The sequence below is a fragment of the Macaca nemestrina genome, chromosome 3 (genome assembly GCF_043159975.1).
Source record: "Macaca nemestrina isolate mMacNem1 chromosome 3, mMacNem.hap1, whole genome shotgun sequence".
Lineage (NCBI taxonomy): Eukaryota > Metazoa > Chordata > Mammalia > Primates > Cercopithecidae > Macaca > Macaca nemestrina.
Genome location: NC_092127.1, coordinates 135,445,303 through 135,451,302, shown reverse-complemented (window position 1 = coordinate 135,451,302; position 6,000 = coordinate 135,445,303).

Sequence of the window (6,000 nt, the reverse complement as noted above, 5' to 3'; positions counted from 1 at the left end):
AGGAAGTAAAATAAAACAAATGGCAAAGGACACAAATAAAACCACAGAGCAAAGATGCTGGCAAAACTAATTGTTAAGTCTAAATAATTGATGAATATATTAAAAATATTAATAATCTGAAAGTTAAAACTACCCGTGATTTTAACATGGATGCTGGCCGAGGGCAGGATGTTTTGAGTAGCGTGGGAGAGAAGTAAAATGAAGCCAATAATTTTTTTGTCTTGTTGGGTATGAAACAATATCTTAATGTAGTTTATCTTTGAATTTTCTTGATTAAAAATTTTAAAATTAAAATAAAAATTGGATTGATAATGTTATGTGTTAGTATGTTTTGAAACAAATATTCTCATACACAGTTGGAAGGTGTATATTTTTGTCTACCTTTTTAGTGGGTAATTTGGTAGCTTCTTTCGAGTTTTGAAATGAATAAGCCCTTTGCCCTAGAAATTTCATCTCTAAGAATCGATTCTACAGAAAATTTCTCTATCTGCAAAACAATTTGCAAGCATGCGTATGTGGCATTATTTATAACAGTCAAAAATATTAAATAATCTAAACCTATAGGAATGAATTAGATTAATTATGAACAACCATGCTCTGGTTAAAAAATTAAGTAGTTACAAGTATTTGCAGACATAGAAATATTATCAAGTCATATTTTTGAAAAAAAGAAGTTATGAAGGGTGGCTATAATTCTATTTATTATAAATGATTCTGAAAAGGTTTATTTATTCACATATACATAATACATAATTGTATGCAATTACAGAATTGGGTCTGGAAGGATATAAGTCAAAATGCTAATAATTATTATCCTTGGGAGGAGATTTTATCTGGCAGAGTATTTTGCTTTTAATTTCTACTTATGTTATTTTACGATAAGAATATATTTATGTATTATGCGCATTACTCATATAACATTTAAAAATTTAGAAAAGCAAATAGCAAAATCTCCTGAAATACCACATCCAAGGAAAATTACTGTCAACAGCTTGGTGAGCATATATCTGGACCACTTGGTTATACATATGGGTATGCAGATGTATTTAATTTTCCATAAATAAAAGTATATGACTGCATTGAAAAATCATTTTTAATTAAATTTTTTTTAGATATAATTGTAGATACATATGTAATTGGGAAAAATACTACAGAGAGACTGGATATACACCTTCCCTTGTTTGTCTCAATGGCAAAATCTTGTAAAATCACAACTATGATACTGACATTGATAGTCAAGCTATAGAACATTTCCGTCTCCACAAACATCCCTCATGCTGCTCTTTTACGGACCCGCTTCCCTCCCACCTCACTCCCCTCCTGATAACTCTAATATGTTTGCCATTTCTATACTTTTGTCATTTCAAGAGTGTTATATGAATGAAAAGATAGTGTAACTTTTAGGGTTGACTTTTTCACTGGGAATAATTCTCTAGAGATTATCCAGCTTGTTCTTACATGTATCAATTGCTCATTCATTTTTATTGTTCATTAATATTCAGTGACATGGATATACCACAGTTTCTACAATGAGTCACTGAGTTGTTTCCAGTTTTTGGCTAATGCTAACAATTTTGCCGCAAACCTTTGTATATAGGTGTTTTTATAAGCATAATTCTTAATTTCTCTGGGGTAAATACCAAGGAGTGCAGTCGTTAGGTCTTGTGGTAATTGCATGTTTAGTTTTTTTTTTAAAAAACTGTCAAATCGTTTTCCAGAATGACTGTACTATTTTACATTATGTCTCTCTTCCAATTTCCATGCCGTTTATTTATTTTTCTTGTTTTAGTGCACTGACTAGAACTTCCAGCACTATATTGAATAGGAGTGCTGAGAGCAGAAATCCTTATCTTGTTCTTGGTCTAGAGGTAAATAATTCAGTTTTTCACCATTAAGTATCATGTTAGATACAGAGTTTTGTAGATTAAAAAAAATCAAGTTTAGGAAATTACCCTGTAGACCTGTTTTTACAAGAGTTAAAAATTATAAATTGGTGTTAAACTTTGTTAAATTCATCTTCTGAATTAATTGATGTGATTTTCTTCTTCAGTCTGCTAATATGGTGGATTATATTGATTGATTCTCAACCACTTAACCAACCTTGCATTTCTGAAATAAACTTCATTTGAATATGTTGTTTAATCATTTTACATATTGCTTACTTATATTTGCTAACATTTTGATAAGGATTTTTGCATCTATACTGATGAGAAATATTGGTCTGTAGTTTTCTTTCTTTTTGTTTTTAAAAACCGTCTTTTTCTTATTTTGGTATCAAGGCAATACTAGTTTCATAAAATGAATTGGAAAGTGGTTCCTCCTTTTCTGTTGCTGGGAGAGGGTTTAGTTTTGCTTTTCCCCAATTCGTGTTAATTCTTTAAATGCTATTATAAATATTATTTATTTATTTTTTAAAAAGACATATTTATTAAGCATCATTATGAGACTATCACATTTAGCAATCAATGGCATGGGTGCAAAAACATATATATGTACATTAAAACCCTCTGTTGGAATGCTTTATACTTTCCACAGAACAGAAACTAAAATAATCTGTTGTACCATTAGTCATAAATGCAATCCTCAAGTTTTCCCCAGACTCATGAGTATTGTCTAAAACATGTCTTCTTTGTAGCAGCTAGGCTCTGCCACCACTGTGCTTGGTTGAGTTCACAAATCTGCTGTGACCTGTAGCTTCCCCATCACTTCTCTGGATCTCCTCTCCTGCTAAGTTTTCTTTCCTGGCAGGAATTGAAATGTGCCACGGCTATAGCTACTGCTGCTACTGGAACTACCATAGCCATCTTGGTTTCATGGTTTGGCAAAGTATTGGCCTCCACCACGTTAGGGGCCAGAGCTTCTGCCTCCAAAGTTTCCTCCCTTCATGGGTCCAAAATTTGAAGACTCATTGTTGTAACTGCCAAAATCATTGTTGCTTCCACCACCTCCAAAATTGCTTCCATTATTACCAAATCAATTATAGCCATCCCCACTGCTACCATATCCATGACCACCATGGCTGCCACCAAAGCCACCATGACCACTAAAGTTTCCTCCACAACCAAAGTTGTCATTCCCATCGACACCACCCCACAACTACCACCAAAGTTTCCAGATCCACTTCGACTTCTTGCTGGAGGAAGCACTAGCCATCTCTTGCTTTGACAGGGCTTTCCTAGTTTCACAGTTGTGGCCATTTACAGTGTGTTATTTCCGAATGACAATCTTATCCATGGAGTCATGGTTGTCAAATGTTACAAAGGCAAAGCCCCTTTACTTGCCACTGTCTCGGTCAGTCATGATTTCAATCACTTCAATTTTCCCATACTGTTCAAAATAATCCCATAGGTGATGTTCTTTAGTGTCTTCTTTAATGCCATCAACAAATTTCTTTTTCACAGTTAAGTGGGCACCTGGTCTTTGAGAATCTTCTCTTGAGACAGCTCTCTTTGGTTTTACAATTCTTCCATCCACTTTATGTAGCCTTGCATCCATGGCTACATCCACCTCCTCCACGTGACAAACCCAAAACCCCTGGAGCACTTGGTGTTTTGGTCTCTCATTACCACACAGTCCATGAGAATTCCCCCTTGTTCTGAATGCCTCCTCAGACTCTCATCGGTTGTTTGAAAGCTGTCTGCACCTGTTCAGGCTCTTTGGGAGATGCTGACTTAGACATGATGGCAGTGGGAAGAGAGACTTTAGTGACTCTCCCTTGGCAGCATCCACAGGCAGAAAGGAGCAAACTAATGAATGTATTTCCATGGTTTATTTAGACATATGTTAGTTTTCAAGTATTTGAAGGTTTTACTACTATCTTTCTTTTATTGATTTGTAGTTTGTTTCCCTTGTGGTCAGAAAATACATTATGTATTATTTCAATTCTTTTAAATTGTTGGGGGTTTGTTTTATCTCTCAGGTTATAGTTTGTTTTGGTATATGCTCATGCATGGGCTTTTGTAAATAATATATATTCTGATTTTTTAATGCCAATTATATTTTGATGGTTTTATGGCGTTGTTGAGTTCTTCTATATCCTTGCTGATTTTCTCTATAGTTCTGTTTGTTTGTCTGTTTTTGAGACAGGGTCTTGCTCTGTCACCAAGGCTGAAATATGGTGTCGTGACCATGGCTCCCTGCAGCCTCAACCCCCAGGGCTTCAGCAATCCTCCCACCAGAGCCTCCTGAGTAGCTGGGATTACAGGCCTGAGCCACTACACCTGGCTAATTTTTGTATTTTTTGTACAGATGGTGTTTCGCCTTGTTGTTCAGACTGGTCTCAAATTCCTGAGTTCAAGTGATCCTCCCGCCTCGGCTTCCCAAACTGCTGGAATTACAGGCAGAGCCACCACGCCTGGCCTTTTTGTATAGTTGTTCTACCAATTGTTGATAGTAGAATGTTGAGATTTCCAACTGTAATTGTGGATTTATCTATGCTTCCTTTTTCTATCAGCTTTTGCTTCACATACTTTGCAACTGTGCTATTTGGTACATCGACACTTAAGATTGTTATGTCATCTTGGTGGATTTACCCTTTTATTATTATATAATGCCCCTTTCTGGCTCTGGGAATCTTTTTTCTCTAAAGTCTACTTTATTTAGTATTGATGTAGCCATTCTTGCTTTACTTTGATTGATGTTTGCATAAAATATCTTTTTCTATCATTTCACTTTAAACCTGCCTATATCACTATATTTGAAGTGAGTTTCTTATAAAGAACATTTAATCCAATCAATGCCTTTTAGTTGATATATTTAGACCATTGATATTAATGTAATTATTAATCTATCAGGCCTTAATTCTGCCATTTTTTGTTTTCTGTGTGTTCTTTCTGTTTTTTTGTTTTGTTTTGTTTTGTTTTCATTTATTCTCTCCGTCTTCTGTGTGATACTGAAAGGTTTTATTCGATTCTACTTTGATTTATCCATAGTGTTTTTGAGTGTTTCTCTTTGTATAGCTTTTTACTGTCTGCTCTAAGTATTATATCATATATTAAAGCACAGCCTACTGGTGTTTTTATTTTATGAGCTTCAATAAAGTATAGTAAATGTCCATTTGTTATGTCCATTTATGTGCCTTTCTCTTCTTTCATTTATAATATAATTGTATTAAATATTTCCTCTACACATGTTTAGAAACGTATCAACTGGTGTTATAATTTTTGCTTCAGTCAAGAAGAAGCAAAGCTTGTTGTATTTGTTCATATTTTTGTTTACTGTGTTCTTCTTTCCTGAGGTTCCAAGGTTTCTTCTTTTAGCATGCCTTTATGTTTAGAGCACTTCCTTTAGCCATTCTTTTAGGATAGGTCTGGTAGGTCTGCTCTTGCTTTCCCTTCATTTGATGATGTATTGATTTCCTCTTCATTTCTGATGCATATTTTTGCTGGGTGTGATTCGTTTGCCAGTTCTTTTCTCTCAGCTTGTGAGAAGTATTGTGCTGCTTCCTTCTGTTCTTCATGGTGTCTGATGGGAAATCTGCTGTCTTTCTGTGTGTGTTTGTTTTTTTTTTCCTCTAATAAGCAGTCATTTCTTTCTCACTGTTTTGAAGATTTTTTTTCTTTGTGTTTATTTTTCAGATGTGCCTTGGTGTGTGGATTTTCTTGAGTTTGTCCTGTTTGAGATTCACTCAGCTTCTTGAATCTCTAGGTTTACACTTCTGGCTAACTTTGGGAATTTCCAGTCATTATTTCTTCAAGTACTATTTCAGCCCTACCTTTTTTCTTCTCTCCATTTGGAACTTTGTCAGACATTTGTAACTTCCTTGCCATCCTGGTGTTGGCATCTATTGTCCTTTCATTCAGGTTGAGATTTTCTGGTTCTTCATATGATGAGCGATTTTCTACTGAAACCTAGATATGCCCATATTATGTTGTGAGGCATGGTATCTAGCTGTAACCTTCTGTTTTAATTGACATTTTTGGATAGTACTCTGGCAGGAGAAGGGTGCTGCCACCTCATTATGACTTCACACATATGGAAATAGAACTTCAGGTTCCCCAC